The sequence below is a fragment of the Amphibalanus amphitrite genome, unplaced genomic scaffold, assembly GCF_019059575.1.
Source record: "Amphibalanus amphitrite isolate SeventyFive unplaced genomic scaffold, NRLGWU_Aamphi_draft 001792F_arrow, whole genome shotgun sequence".
NCBI lineage: Eukaryota > Metazoa > Arthropoda > Thecostraca > Balanomorpha > Balanidae > Amphibalanus > Amphibalanus amphitrite.
In genome coordinates, this window is record NW_024883285.1 from 54,558 (window position 1) to 70,280 (window position 15,723).

The 15,723-nt window shown below is 49.8% G+C and overlaps 1 protein-coding gene and 1 long non-coding RNA gene across 2 annotated transcripts in view; both read left to right on the plus strand.

Moving 5' to 3' along the window:
* The window catches only part of LOC122375188 (protein Wnt-16-like), an 82,804-nt gene that overhangs the window by 44,393 nt on the left and 22,688 nt on the right, over positions 1 to 15,723 (plus strand). The gene's annotated exons all lie outside the window — the stretch shown is intronic.
* Positions 5,775 to 12,098, plus strand: LOC122375189. The gene is made up of 2 exons (XR_006255357.1): positions 5,775 to 5,847; positions 11,049 to 12,098. It is a non-coding gene; the product is annotated as an uncharacterized LOC122375189 (long non-coding RNA).

Below are 15,723 nucleotides of genomic sequence, written 5' to 3' on the forward strand. Positions count from 1 at the left end.
GCCGCCGACACCGCGGTGGTGACACGGGGCGGCCCATTCAGGTCACTTTCAAGCCCAAACGCCGCCCAGCAGACGGCGTCGACCCAGGAGGCTACAAGCAGCATCACAGTCTCAAAACGAGAACAGGCTCAAAACGAGACAGGAGATCAAGATGTTACTCGAGTTTTTCGTTTCGCTCTGTACGGTTTCGATAATTAGTTTTAGCGCTCTATGGTATCAATGACAGTGCTATTCACGCTTCACCAGTCTCGTGTGCTATGTTCCCACACCTCTCCAAGCTACACCTGGTGGCCGAGAAAGGCCACTGGGCTTGTTGACCTTCTCCGGCGACATGCGATCAGCACGATCTCCGTGTCATGGTGACTAGACGATCGACGCCGCGGGGCCGGGCCGCGCCGTCCATATAGAAGCAGCGAGGTGTGCACTGTTTATGTCCAAAAGGCCATTGGTCCAGTTTAATTTAGTGGAAATTATCTTTTGAATTTGTAGTAGGTGCAGAATACCAAGTGGGCGATTTGAATGGATCTGTCTTTGACCCCGATCTCACGATTCAAACCCTCTGCTATAGATATCTCAATCGTTCGATGATGCGACGCATGATGGCCGATTCGCGTCCCTGGTATGGAGACGGGTCTTATAAGCACAAGAAATGTCTATTCTCGCACGATCTTCTCGCCTGCGCACTGCGAGCTGTCATCACACGGCGTCTCTCTCTCTCTCTCTCTCTCTCTCTCTCTCTCTCTCTCTCTCTCTCTCTCTCTCTCTCTCTCTCTCTCTCTCTCTCTTTCGCCACGGTTTGTTTCTTCACAGTCCCTTTGTGATCCCCGCCGTGGGAACGTCCTTCTTCCCAGCGTCGTCCGTCAGGGCCAGACAGCTATCACTCAAACCTCGCTCCTCTCCGCCTCTCACTCTCCACCGTTATCCAGTCTTAGCTGTTCTTGGTTTGTGCGTTCTTCGAGAACGAAACGAGATACACAATTACACACAAGAGTCGTGAATTGAGCTCGACGGCGAGTCGTGGTAGCGGTGATTGTCGCAGAAAGACAGGATAGATGCTTGCATCAAGTGGTGTTTGTGATCTCTTTTGTTGTCGAGCGATGTCCGAAATGTGGTTGCCTCATCCCGCAGCATTATACTAATATTGCACACTATACACTGTGCTGAGTGTGCAGTGCAGTGGGAGCACAGCCTTCTGCTGTGTGGTCGAGAGTAGACATAACGAACAGCGCGGTCCATCTCATCCCAACAGGAGGCACGGTCAAGCGGGCAGCGAGTCCAAGTCCGTCCTTTCCCAACGGACGGGGATCCATCGATCTCAAAGAGGACAAGACAGCCATTCCATCCCTTTGGACGAAATCGGAACAAACACCCAAAACACACCATCGTTGTTTGAAGTAAAATAAACGGCAAACATCACCGGCCCCATTGTTTGACATTCTGTCAGTTAGCTGGAACGACCTACCCTACCTCAGTTCCCTTTTCGCATCGGGGAGAAAGTTACGGACTATTTCCCGCGGGTGTTCCACTTTTGTCGACGGCCTGGCCCAGCTCGTTGGGCACTCCCCTCCGAATGCCCGGAAACACGGACAGCTGAACAGCTGTCTTTCAAAGGAAAAGTAAATGGTACGCTACATGTTCCGTGGGTGGAATGGCGGCTCGACAATGTGCGTCCAAGTAAGGCGTCCGTGGGCCGTACCATTGCGGGTAGCGCCTTTGGACCTGTAGACCTAGCCCAGCCCCTAATATCGCTAAGATGTGGGCCAAGTTTTGCACGGCGTTTCATTGCCACTCGCATGTGTCTACTGCGCTCCTGTGGGCGGAGGCGAAGGCAGTAAGATGAGTTAGTGAGGCGGCACCCAGCATGCAATGGCAGGCTGCCCTGAGTGCCCTGTCTGTAATGATCATAATCTTTCTCAAATGACCGTCGGAAACGGGGCGGGGTGTTTCGAGGGAGAGACGTGGGGTGGACCTAGACACGAGTTCCGACTACTGCACTGTGACTTAGTGAAATGACGTATGGTGAGCCTTCTTAACTCGGAAATCTCGAGAACCTTGGCGTGGCCTCCGACTGCCGTGTGATATGTTTGGGTTTTTGTGGGCGATCCAGCGTAGGAACTAGCAAGCCTATTGAGCTTCCATATGGTCTGACTTTTATGCGCCTGTATGAACGCGGTTTGAATGCTGGCTCAAGCTCTAACCAGTGCTTGCCGTAGTGAAGGACAGGGATCTAGGTGAAAAACCATTTAGCCTCAGGACAGGTTTCGACTGTTACACGCCTGTATGGACGCGAGTTTAAACTGGACACACGTTCCGACCAGCGCGAGCCTGCGCAGCTGCTCAGCATGCTGCGAGCTCGTTGTTTTTCTGCGTGTTGTTCACCGAGTGATTCGTTTGTGTGACACCATGTATTTCACAGCCCGCTGCTCGCCACCATCGATAACAGACAAAACAAAAGACACTGCCTTTTTAGGTTAACTGTATCCGATTAACTAGTCAGCACCATATACCGATAACATCGGTGTTGTGTGGGTACTCAGGGTAGGTACTGGATTGAATACTTCTATCAGATAATCTAAGTTTCTTTTCAATATATGTCATGGGCTGATGCAGTCTGCTCTGAATGTTTTCATTGCTGGCACGTGTATGATCTCATACGTTTCTGATTTTCAAGATTGATAGTGGCAGGACTCCTTTTTGTCACCTTGTTTGTGTATTTTAATTCCTAATTAAGGTTGTCATAAAAAGGAGATTGCATTGAATGATGGGACATGTGCCTAATTGAATCCTTAATTGTAGTTGTTAATTGGTAAAATAAAATTAACTTTCACCTTTGAGAAAGCTTTCTTTAAGTGGGCATGCACTTGAGATTTTAGTTTTTCTTTTTTAACTACCGAGTAATTCGCTGTTCAATCTGGGACTTGGGAGCATGACACACTTTAATCCACTACCATACGAGGCTAAAAAGGGATAAAATTATTCCTGTTAATATTTAGTCCTCACATCCTGATATCATATTCAGTTTTCATAGCTCAGATCACACCTCCCCCGAGTGGAGCTGGCGCTCTGCGGGTGAGCAGCCGGTCTCTCGCTCCCTCTCCCTCCCTCCACCGGAAGAGGACGGTAGTGCGTGTGTATCAGCCGCAGCCGTCACTCTCAATTGGCGACATCCGCATTAATTTGGCGCCGAGAGCGCCGCGGTGACATCCGATACGGCTGGTCATCGCGCAGCATCGGAGAGAGAGGGAGAGAGGAGCGCCGGCGTCGAGGTCGCTGGAGACTATCACGCCGCCACTAGAAGGTATCACCACCCGGCACTGCGCACGGGGCGAGGCGGGAGGCGACTGGCTGGCTGGGCACTGGGCAGCAACGTTCAATGTGTAATTTGCATAGGTATGACTGATGTTTAGGGGCGTCGTTGATTGTACCGACAGCGGCAGTCTATAATGACGGATGTTTTGGCATTTTGGCTGGCGCCGTATACTGGCGTCTGTCGTGCTGCTGTACCTCGACACTGTTTTCTTGCAGTACTACTGAGTTCTTCCCGGGGTTGTACTGACAGCAGTACTGCACCGCTGTTTTGCCACCGTTTCTACCGAAGGCCGCGGTAGCCGCTGGGATGGTCAGTGGACACGAGGGACAGGACAAAGGACAGCGGTGGACAGCCCGGCCAGGCGCCGACAGATCGATCCGACACGAGTGGTCCGGAGAAAGGAGACGTGGAGAGGGGTGGGGAGGTGCAGGAAAGACGGGCAGAAGGTGGAAGATGGAAGATGGAAGATCCAGGATTATGCTACCTCATTGAACTTTGCCTTTTTACGCCCAATTTAGGCGGCAGTGCACACAATTTCAGCAATAGTACAGGCGATTTCGACAGTTTGGTATAGTCTGTCTATTGCGAACTGTCGAAATCGGTTGCACTATTACTGAACTGTGTGCACTTTGTCTATATTTGGCCGTAAAAGGGTGTAGAATCCTTCATCTGAGACAGCGCATTGTTCGTTTATTCAAGTGATCTCCCTAGCTCCTACGCTTGGCCACTTCAGTGTTACGCCAGGCTGCTCAGTACTCAGTGAAGAGCGTGACTGACAAGCCGGAGATAGGGATCGATTCTGGGCTGCTCCGGCCATCAGTGAGCCCCACTGGGGACATGAGCCACCACGGACAAGACTGAAGTCTTGACGGTGGTCTGCGACCATGGTCGCCGTGTGACCGCCCACAGAGAATCGAACGGCCCGACGGAGTGACGTCATGAGCCGAAAAGATGCGGCCACTTAGTCGTAAAGCAGCGGGACCGGCGGCGCACGGCGGAGGCCGCTATAGTTCAGCGGAGATGGCGCTCGAGCCGCCCGGCGGCTTACACCGGCCGACAATCGGGACAACATAGATTACGTGCTAAATACACGGATCAGCCCGATCCAGCGTCAGAAATACCCTGTAGTGGAGCGAGGGCTTGTAGCACAACGCTGTCTTTTTATATTGAAACAGCGGGCCGTCGCCTCGGAGATTAAGACACGGTCGTGCGACGGAGCGCGGACCTCGTTTGGGTGGACACAGTCACAGCAGGCTGTCCGAAATTGAGCGCTTCATCACGGACGGAAGCCTCTCGAGGAGCGAGCTGCATCGGGCGGAGTGAGATTTAATCTCTGTTTAGGAGCAACCAGGCTGAGATGGTGGAGTGGGTAAGAATGGCAAAGCTATGGAAATAGCCCTTGAAATGTTAACCCTCGCCCGTAAACGGCGATCTGCCATCTTCGCCCATGCAGGGGGGGGGGTTGGTGCGACCCCCCCTTGGCGTTTGAAAACGGAGCGTCGTAGAGCTTAGCGGAAAAGACCAACGGATTGCTCTCGCCGAGATCTCGCGATTGGTGGTATATTTTTTGGTACTAGGTCAACATTTGACCTACTTTTGACCGGTCAAAGGTCAAATTTTCGGAAAAATAGACTTTTTCAACTTTCCGCGGCGATTGCGGCAAAACGGTGGGAGATATCGACTTGAAACCTTCACTATCGTGTTCCTTGATCAATTCTCTATCGTTTGGTATGTATTTCGTTTCCCTAGCTCTAAAAATGGCGCGTTGGGAGCGCCGGAAGTCGGCAAGGTCACAGTCGGCGGCAGAAATTCGAAAAATCAAAATTTAAATTTTTGAAATCTGATTGTATTTTTGGATTTTGGAGGTCCATTTGCTCCCTATAGAAGCTAATATTGCTGCATATTCCCATTGAGGTGACAAGAATTAGCAAAATAGTGGTTCGGGCGCTTTTCAAAAATAGTACCGGACGCTGTTCCTCTTTTGACGTCATTCATAGCTCCGTGACCTGACCTGACCCGGTCAAGTTTCTTATACCATATGATAGCCAATACTTGCCCCAACATGCATGGGAACAACATGGCCACGTCAGCTTCCAACATGGTTGGAAGCTGACGTGGCGGTGTGGTGGTCGGATCCTGTTTCGAGCTCCCTTGAACTTGGTCCTATCTTTCCTTTCCCAGTGGTAAGTAGCGGTTGAATGGCCATTTTTTGAGTGTCTGAATGTTTGAATTGTCTAGTTAAAACGTTGTCACTCAACAAATCAGCGTTGAATTGAATTTATTTCTATTTTCTTGTTGAAGGGTTCAATATTGGCGCGCTACCAAACTTGGTTTTCGGCTGGCTACCGATCAGCTGACTACCCACAGTGACGTAAAAAGATTCTCCCGTGATCTGATTGGCTGTTTGGCTACAGCTGGTGCTGCCATCTACCCTTCTTCAACGTTCGATAAGGCAAACCTTGACGCTCCAAAATAGTGGCTCGCTACCTGCGTGTGAGGCCACGCCCTTCTCTGTGCTAGCTACAGTATAGTTACTGGTGAGTTTAGGTTGTTTGTAATAGATACTTAAAAAAATTTAGTTCTGACATTTTCTGCCAATTGACCATGCATCGTCAGACCTCATAGTTCAAGTTCTCCGCTCGGGGGTCATGCGTGGTGTCGATTTTGATTTATAATTTATGATGGTGTTGCTGAGTGAGTCACTTAGTTCATATCAATATTGAGCTTGTACTGTTTAGGATCTAAGGTGTTTATTATTTGATTACCCTCCTGAGGTTCCTGAACTCACTCGAACTATGGCTCCCACCCAAGGAGAACTGATTAAGCGTCTGAGTGCTGAGAATGCAGATCTTTCCGCTAAGGTTAATATGTTGCTAGAAAGAGTCGCTAAACTTGAAACATCCCTTGAGGCTGTCCTTGAAAAATGTGATGCCAGACACAGTGAGGCATGCACTCGAGTGGAGTCAGTTGAGGACAACCTCTGTAAACTCTCGGAGGACCAACAGGAGTTGAAGTTTGATCAGGCTTCCATTATGCTTCGACTCGAAAGTCAGCAGATGTATAGCCGCAAGCAGACCCTGCTCCTTACTGGACCAGCTGTGATCCCGCCTGCCTCTGGTCGGGGTGAGGATGTCAGGGGAACTGTGCTCAGACTTCTGAACCACCACCTTGGTATCACTGACATCCATCCTCGAGACATCTGTGCATGTCATAGGCTCAAAAATCCTAAGGTCATCCTTGTTAGATTCACTAGCCTTGACCATAGCGAAAAGGTATACCGAGCAAGAACCAAGCCAAAGGCAAGAGGCCTGTTGGTCTTCGAGTCACTCACTGCTGAACGTCTCTCAGTGATCGACATGATCAAGGCCCTGAAAGAGGAAGGTGATCCCCATGTCCTCTCCTACTACACCCAGGGAGGGAAAATCCTTGTTCGGACATCTGATGACAAGAGTGTCAGACCAGTCGAGATCCCTTTTGGCCTGAATAAGGACCAGATTAAGGCTTTGTGTGGGGGTGAACGCCTAACCCCAACTGCTGTAGCTGTCTGTGACCAATTTCGGTCAGTGAATTCAGGCTCCAACCCCATCCAGAAAGCTTCAAGCTCAAAGAGTAACCACTGGACTCTGGTCAAACCCCGCAGACCAAGGGCTGCCCCGGCTCCTGTGGAGGGTGCTAGCACTCGCCGACCTCCTGGACCCTTGGCAGAGGGACAGGCTCCTGCTGGGGGATCCCGGAGAGCACCATGGTCGGCTGGTGTGGGTGATGGTGCTGGCAATGCACCTGTAGCTTCTGCACCCACTGACTCCCAACCGTCAGAGCCACGTGCCACCCCTGGTATGCCATCGCAGCCAGCGTCTGCAGCTGCTGCCACAGATTCTGAGGTTGGGCTGCCCATTGGTCCTGTCCCACCAGATCAGTAGTCCTGATTGAGGCTAGCTGGTCACGAAACTGATTGATTTCCTTTGCTTCGGGTTCACCAACCCCACTGCATGTACCCCGAGTACCTGAACTTGTTTTCTTAAGTAGTGTATCCTGTCTCTGATTGTGGTTGCTGAAACCCCTCAGTTTATTTATTTATTATATATTATTATTTCAGTTCCAGATTTAGGTAATTGTTTGTTTTTTTCTTCAATCATTTGTGTTTACTGATTGGCATCTGTAATCTTCTCTACGAATAGTACTCTCTAGTCTTCTACCATTTCCTACAATGGAACTTACCATGTAATCCTTGAGGATGGGTTTCCCAAACTTGTTCCTGATGACTCTCCTATCCTACACAATATTCCTATAAGTATACCCCATTTACAATCTGTTTCCTCTAAATGCAAAACAATCCTGCCCTCATCCATGTCCCATGTGCTAGACAAAACGGACTTATCAATGGTTCACATTAATGCTCGCTCACTCCACCAAAACTTTGATTTTATAGTTGCTTTTGTTTCCAAGCAAAATATTAAAGTCGATATACTGTTGATCTCTGAAACTTGGCTCAAATCTGACATCACTGACTGTTACAGGATTGATGGGTATGAAATGATCCACTCCATACCCACTGATAATGTCACTGGCAAGGGCTGTGCCATGTATATCAAGAGTGAAATCTTTCCATACTGTGCAGTGATCGATGAGATGTCTGTATGCCAAACTGAGTTTCAATGTATTAGCATTCTTATTACTTTTCCACATGGAGTCCCATTTGTTGTGTGTACTCTATATAGGTCACCGTCATACCCACTTTCCCTTTTGATGCCATTTCTTGAAGATACCCTTGATAAAGTAGTTCAACTGAAGAAGCCATGCTTTTGGGGTGGAGACTTTAATGTGAATCTATTCAAATGCAATGATAATCATGATTCTAAGCAATTTTTAGATTGTATGAGCTCTCATGGCTTTTATCCTACTATCACTGTTCCTACGAGAATATCAACCACTCCACCCTTCCCAGCAACTCTCATTGATAATATTTTCACAAATGTTCTAGATGCCATCACATTTAGTGGGGCTATCTGTGCGGGGATCGCTGACCATCAAGCTGTTTGCTGCACTACCGACCTGGTCAAACAAAGCCCAACTGTCAAAGGAGCTGCATCCAGACCTAAATTTAACTATAATCGAATTGATGAACTCAAAGTAAATGTTCTCAACAGTCTGGAGGGCTTTTTGGAACTGGACGATCCAGACGACTGTGCTAGTAAGCTAATATCTGTAATACAGACCAAAGTCTCAGAACTCTCCTCAATCAAAACCTCCAGGAAAAGCATCCCCGTACAACCCTGGGTAACACCAGGGCTCCTACGCTCTATGAACACGAGGAGCACTCTTCTGAAGGCATTTCTAAAGGATCGCTCCAATGATAAACTGAATAAGTACAAGAAGTACCGTAATGCTCTGAGACTTACTTTGAGACATGCCAAACAAAATTACTACCGTTCACAATTTGAAAAGAATGCTGGCAATCCCAAGAGGCTCTGGGCTGATTTGCTAGAGGCTATTAATAAACGAAAAACACAAAGGGATCTGCCCAGCAGATTCGAGACTGAAAGCGGTACAGTCACAGCGCCTGATAGGCTGGCATGCATGTTTAACGACTATTACGCTCAAGTAGCCCCAACTTTGGATGCAGCTCTTGGCCCCTGCACGGTTGATCCTCTAACATACCTGAATGATGTTGCAGTTCCGAATGAATTAGCTTTTCAGCCAGTTAACCAAGCAGTTGTTTTAAACATTGTTGAAGGGCTAAAGGATTCTGGTGCTGGCTTGGATGGCATCAACAGTAAACTTTTAAAACATCTGATTCCAGTGATTCTTCCACACGTAACTCATTTAGTTAACACCTGCATCACTAAGAGCAAATTTCCAGCTGTGCTGAAAACTGCTCTGATTACTCCAATATATAAATCAGGCTCGCAATCGTTATTTTCGAATTATAGGCCTATCTCAGTGTTACCTGCCATTTCTAAAGTTCTTGAATCAGTGATACATTTTCAACTCCTTAGTTTTATCACTGAACATAACATACTTTTTGGGCAACAATTTGGATTTAGAGCCAATCACTCAACGTATATGCCCATTTGCCTTTTGCACGACATTATTACTGCCAAACTTGTTGCTGGCCACTCCACTGTGGGTATCTACCTTGATTTGGCTCGTGCCTTTGATACAGTAAATACAAATATTCTTCTTAAAAAGCTGTCAAAATATGGCATTACGGGTAATGCCCTGTCTCTTTTTTCATCTTATCTTACTGGTAGAAAGCAATGTCTAAAATTTAATGATACTATTTCGCGTACTATTGACGTTACGTGTGGTGTGCCCCAGGGTTCAATCTTGGGGCCAATCTTATTCCTTCTCTATATAAACGACCTTCCTAAAGTATGTGATGAAGCCAAATTTCTTTTGTTCGCCGACGATACAGCCATCCTCTACTCTGCAAAATCGCGTGCTGAGCTCCAACGTGCAGTTTCACGGTCGTTTCCAAGAGTACTTATATGGCTCCACGCAAATCGGTTGTCTCTTTCGACCTCCAAAACAGTTTACCAGCTTTACTCCCCTAGTAGTAATGAGATGGAAGGCCTTTCCATACCTGCTAAAGGTGTTAACTTAATGCGAGCCTCTACAGTAAAGTATTTGGGTATCCTAGTAGATGAAAATCTTAAATTCAAGTCTCACATTAGTAAAGTATCTTGCGTCATTAGTAGAAATATTGGCATAATGGGCCGAGCCAAATATCTCCTTAATAAGAGACTCATGATCCTCTTGTATAACTCCCTTGTCCTTCCCTACCTTAGTTATTGCCTGATTGTATGGGGCTCGAATTATGAATGTAACCTAATTCCTATCATCACTGCGCAAAAGCGAGCGATCAGGCTCATAGCTGGTGTGAGTCGCCTGTCCCATACCTCTCCACTCTTCCGTGAACTTAAACTTCTTAAGCTTTGTGATGTCTTAAACAAACAGCTGCTTCTTGTTTTACATGACTTCCTCTTTGACCGGTTACCTGATGCTATTTCGGTTAGGTTCTCCTTGTACATAAGTAATCATTCTCGTCCAGTTCGTAATCCCAGGCACTTCAATGAGCTGGTCTCTACGGACAACGGGGATGGGGTGCCTAATTATCGGTTACGCAATTATCGTTTATTTTCACCATTTTGTAGAGCACCAGTAATCTGGAACCAAGTAATTGCCTCGCGTATACCTAACCTTCGTGATATCCCCTCCAGTAAATCCCTTTTTAAGAAATGTCTTATGCATATCTTCATTGATGACTATTAGATTTTCCAATAACTCAGCTGTATTACTTGCTCTTGTCTTCTTTCTATTTACCCTTTTTTTCCATATTTACTTTTTTCCCTGATAGTTCTGATCCACCACCACCACATCCGTTGCTTCCTTGACTTATTGGCGTGCAGCGGGACCTCAGGAAGTTAAACAACCTATATCCCGCTGCACTTAGCCAAACACATTATGTCTAGTGTTAATCATAAACGGGATTAGCATTGCACTCCGTTTAGCATGTATGTATTGTTAGTTCATCGATATAGGTATACATATTTATTCATACATGAATTCATATACAGATTTACAATGGCCATTCAACACTACGCTACTCAAGTTTTCTTTCCAATTCTTTAAATACCCCAGCATCGTACCAGTTTGTACCTGCCTACGTTCCCGACCCCTGAACGATAATGTGATTGACCCCGGCCTAACGTTCCTCTCCGACCATCTGCCCCTACAGCTGAGCTACACGGCTGGACAGGGTCCGGTCGAAGCCCGGTGCCATGCTGCTGGGGGCTGCTGCGGCCTGCGACGGATGGCGGCTGTTGCTTCCGCTCCCTGAGGAGATGCCGTCCTTGTGGCGCACAGGGCGGCTACCCACGGTTGCAGCCCGATGGCTTCATTCTCGGGACGCGGCCCGTTGGATGTGCGACGACCGGCACCTTGCGACCGCTGCGGTGACCGGCAGCGGTGCCCCCTCTCCTGACTTGACAACGGACTACATCTTCGTGCTGCCATGGGGTGGCGCCACTGGTGGGACGAGCGCCACTGGTGGAGCAGGCGCCATCTCTGAGGCGGTACAGCCGACCGGCTGGCTAACGGCGTCGAGCGCCTGATGAATGCTGCGCTGAGCGGCGATACTGATTCGCCGCTCTCGAACTGTCGAAGTCCCAGTGAGCTTGTTGGACATGACTACGGGGCAGCCGACTAGACTTCATTCTCGGCCGCGGCCCGTTGGATGTGTGATGACCGGCACCTTGCGACCGCTGCGGTGACCGGCAGCGGTGCCCCCTCTCCTGACTTGACAACGGGCTACATCTTCATGCTGCCATGGGGTGGCGCCACTGGTGGGACGAGCGCCACTGGTGGAGCGGGCGCCACCTCTGTGGCGCTACTGCCGACCTTGGACCGGCGGGATGACGGCGTCGAACGCCCGATGACTGTGTGCTGGACGGCGATACTGAGTCGCCGCTCTCCGGGCACCATCCCCATCGACCAAGGCCCGGCTGGTGCTTGGCGCCGGGTGCCGGATGGCCGCTGCGCTCGGCGGCGGTGCTGGGTCGCCGCTCTCTGGAATGACCGCTGACTCGTCTTTTTGATCTCGTCTTTGTGTTACCGTCTGGTTAGGCACTGTCAAACTCCCCAATATAACCTTTAACACTAACTGTCCGTATTCTAACAAAACTAACATGTGAATCCTTTCCGACCAATCCCGTTTGACAGTGCCATAAATTATGAATTGTTCAATGTGTGATCCCAAATCATAATCAATAAACGGAACGGAACGGAACGGAAGTTTCATCACGATCCATCAACCGATGTCCGTACCACCGGCAGGAAACCTCGGGCGTTGGCACTCAGTTTGTGAAAATCCGGCCGGAGGCTGTTCCCTTTGTGACGTCATAACTCCGTGACCTGACATGACCCGGTCAAATTTTTTTTATCAAAGGATGCGCAAGGTTTGCCCCATTAGGTACCCAAAATTTGGCGGCGCTGCGCGCAGCCGTTTTTGCACTATTTCCGAAAAGCCTCAGGGGGGGGGGGGTTGCACCAACCCCCCCCCCCAACTACATGGGCGAGGGTTAAGCTAAATGCATAGCTTTTACAAATAAGTCCCAATTTCAACCCTTCATGTCAATGAGCATAAACGATATTTGTTACACATAAAAGGCGGCGACATCGGCACTTTGACTTTCTATAGCTCATAGCAGTGCTTTTCGACGTTTTGGGCACACTCCTGCCGGCCGGCCATCGTGGCTGCGAAGGCAGGCTCACCGCGCAGCTCTCCTTCAAAGTATCGGCGATGGTTGATATCGCTTTCGGTGCTTGCCAGTTGGCACGGTAAGATCTTTTGCTGAACTACATCCAATACGTGAGTCCGAGCTTCCTGCAGAACACGTGCTGCAAATCTAGATATTCCTAGCAGAGTTGTAACCGCCTGTTCCGACTCCTCCCCCGAGTCCAATCGTGCACGAAATCAGCCGGGTGCCTCCAGTCGGTTTCCTTGAGAGTATGACTGGAATGGACCACCTATCGTGGCGGTCCGGGGGTGTATGACCGGCCTGAGATGTCGGTCACGATTCCATTCTGACAGGCGGCAGGGACTGCCAGACGGCAGGGACTGACATACGGCATGGGCTGCCAGGTGGCAGCGATCGAGAGAACATAGGAGCTGGCAGTGGAAGGGGTTGTCTCTCTAGACGCACTATGATCCGTCCCTTCAAGGGGATGACGGGGTATCGTTCCGCTTAGAGAGGTTTAGACGATAGGAATTTAGAGGGGACGGAAACTATCCAAAGGACGGGGCACATCGTCCAGACTGACAGGAACTTCTGTTTCAAATGGGCGACAGGAGCTGGCTGTCCACTCAGAGGAGCGACAGTGGCAGTCCTTTCAGACTGGCAGAGACGCATGGACTTAGCCGGACGCTGCACCTTGACCGATGGCAACGGCTCGACTACCATTTATTATCCATCTTTCCAGAACAACGGCTTTCTCCTGACACGCTGACGCACGCTGAAAGGCCAGCACAGTCCCGGCTGACGTATCGGCGGCATATCTTACTTCCCGCGGAGTGCAATTTATTCATATCGCCCGCCGCCGTGGCATCTTATCCGGTGGCGCAGCGCAGACTGCACCGTGTCCCCGTGCAGGGAGCGCGCCCCAGGCCCCGATCGACCCGCAGCTGCTGTTGTAGGTGTTTATCACCCAATATCGGCAATCGTGCACCAGATCGAGCGGCTGCAGATGTGGGCCTCTTAGCGACCGCCGGTCGAGCACCGGGTAATGGTCCATCGAGGCCGTTTGACCGGTCCGATGGACTGTCCAATGGGCCGCCCTGCCGCGGAGGACGTGTCCTGGCCCCCGGGGTGCCTGGAGATCTCAGCGAGAGGCTGGAGTGGGGGCTGGAATGGAAGGCCATGACGCTCGTCTTTGGGTCGCTGATAAGAAGGAGAGAACCAGTTGGCTCAGACAACACGGAAGGAAATGTCTGACAGACAACGGCCAGACAGCTGTTATCTGGAATTTACATGTCCCCGTCTTGTCGATCATTTAGGTCTTCCGGTGTCGTTCCTCATTCCAAGTCGCCAGCGTTGACCTAAGTGGCCTCCAGACACAGTCAACCTCTTCCGGTTAGCTGAATGTAAATGTCCGCCACTGCGTTATGTAAATGACCGCCATTGACCTGTGTTGACCTTCGCTTTGGTGACCCACGATGACCACCGGCGACTACTTTCGTGCACTATTGATGGTGTGCAGTAACAGCGAACAAATCCAGTATGGTCGTGCATATCCTTTGGTCACGTTTCTGACCTTGAAACGTGCCGTGATCATTGCTCCTCTGAACGAAACATACGAACGTACTTAAGCGCATTCATACTTGTCTCAAGAGACAGGTATGTGATATTGCGCCCACATATATCTGTCTCAGGTGGTTTGGGTCCTCTTCCAGTAGCGTCGCTCGCATTCATTGCGAAATGGGCACTTGCTCTTAACCATTTGAATGTGATGTTTTCCTGACAATTGATTTTTTATCCGATTAATAAATATGGCTTGCAAAGCGCTAAACCAATGCGTAGCATATCAGACCGATGTAATATTATTGAAATAGGAAAGTTAAACAAACTTTGGACATGAACGTCTTGGGTGATGTGGCACAGCTTTTTCGCTCCACAAAATGATGCTTTTCCATCTCATCGAACAACATCTACCTAGAGGAACAGTACGTTTTGCTAAATCATCTTACCCGACTCCCTCGTGGAGGTCATTGGCTCCGGCCGGAGCAAGCAAGACGACCCGACAGCCGCGGCTGTTGCCGTGTCCAAATGTAACTACCGCCGATTTCTGCAGCATCTTTTGGCCGACCGCTCAATCGTGCTGCATCGCGCACACACGTCAGGATTTGCCGGGATTCTCGGTGCAACATGACGCAATGACGATCGTAGATCGTGAGCTGTTGTTTTTAAAGACGCCAACACCGGTTGGCTGAATGCGGACAGTGACGGATTGTCTTGAGTCCCCGTGAGCTGTCTCGAAGAGGGAGTACACATCACCGACACCAATAACCACTCCTTCGTGCAGCTGGAGCTGCCGTCTAATACGGGCTGACATTGTTGAAAAACATCGCGACATTCTTTTACATCCAAATACATATCGGCGGTGATGATCTTCCATTCTTGTCTTGTCTATCCACTCAACCCATCGTCTTTCATTGACTGTCGCTAGTAACATGCTGTGCGCTGCGCCTGTGTAGGGAAGGAACCGCTGTCGTTTCGATCTCCGTCTCAAAAGTGGTCGGTTTTCTCCGTCTGTGAAGGCCCGCGGCGTCGTCGCCGAGGATATTCGCCCAATTAGCCATTGTGAAGAGAATCGGGATCAGCCGGGCACGCGGGACAGCGCCGGGGCTCGGCCGTCGATCGCCAGTCATCTGCATTCCAAATTGGGATCGTAAACCCATAATAACGCTGGAAATGGGCCCCGGTATCTGTAATTGAAATCTGGTGTAGGTGGTGTGTGTGCGATAGGAGGTTTGTGCGCGCCGAGGGACCGGCACCAGTCGGGATCAGATGTCTGCCATGTCCGGGGACAAGTAGTGCTGGCGAGGGAGAGACGGCACTAAGACCACTCAGATGGAGCGAGAGGAACAGGCGAGAGGACGAGAGAAGGAAAGGGAGGGAGGATGGAGGAGAGAAGCCAGGGAGGGAGGGAAAGGGAGATAGGGGAGAGAGAGATATATGCCAGCCTCCGTTGCTGCAGTTTTTGCTACCGCCTTGCGGTTTTGATACAGTTCCGCCTGTAAATGTGTCGCCGACCGAGACGCTGCACCGTCCTGCAACACAAATGCGCCGCAGAGTGAGACTCTCGTCCCATAAATGTACCTCTGAGAAGCATTGCCGTTCGTAAATGCAACCAGC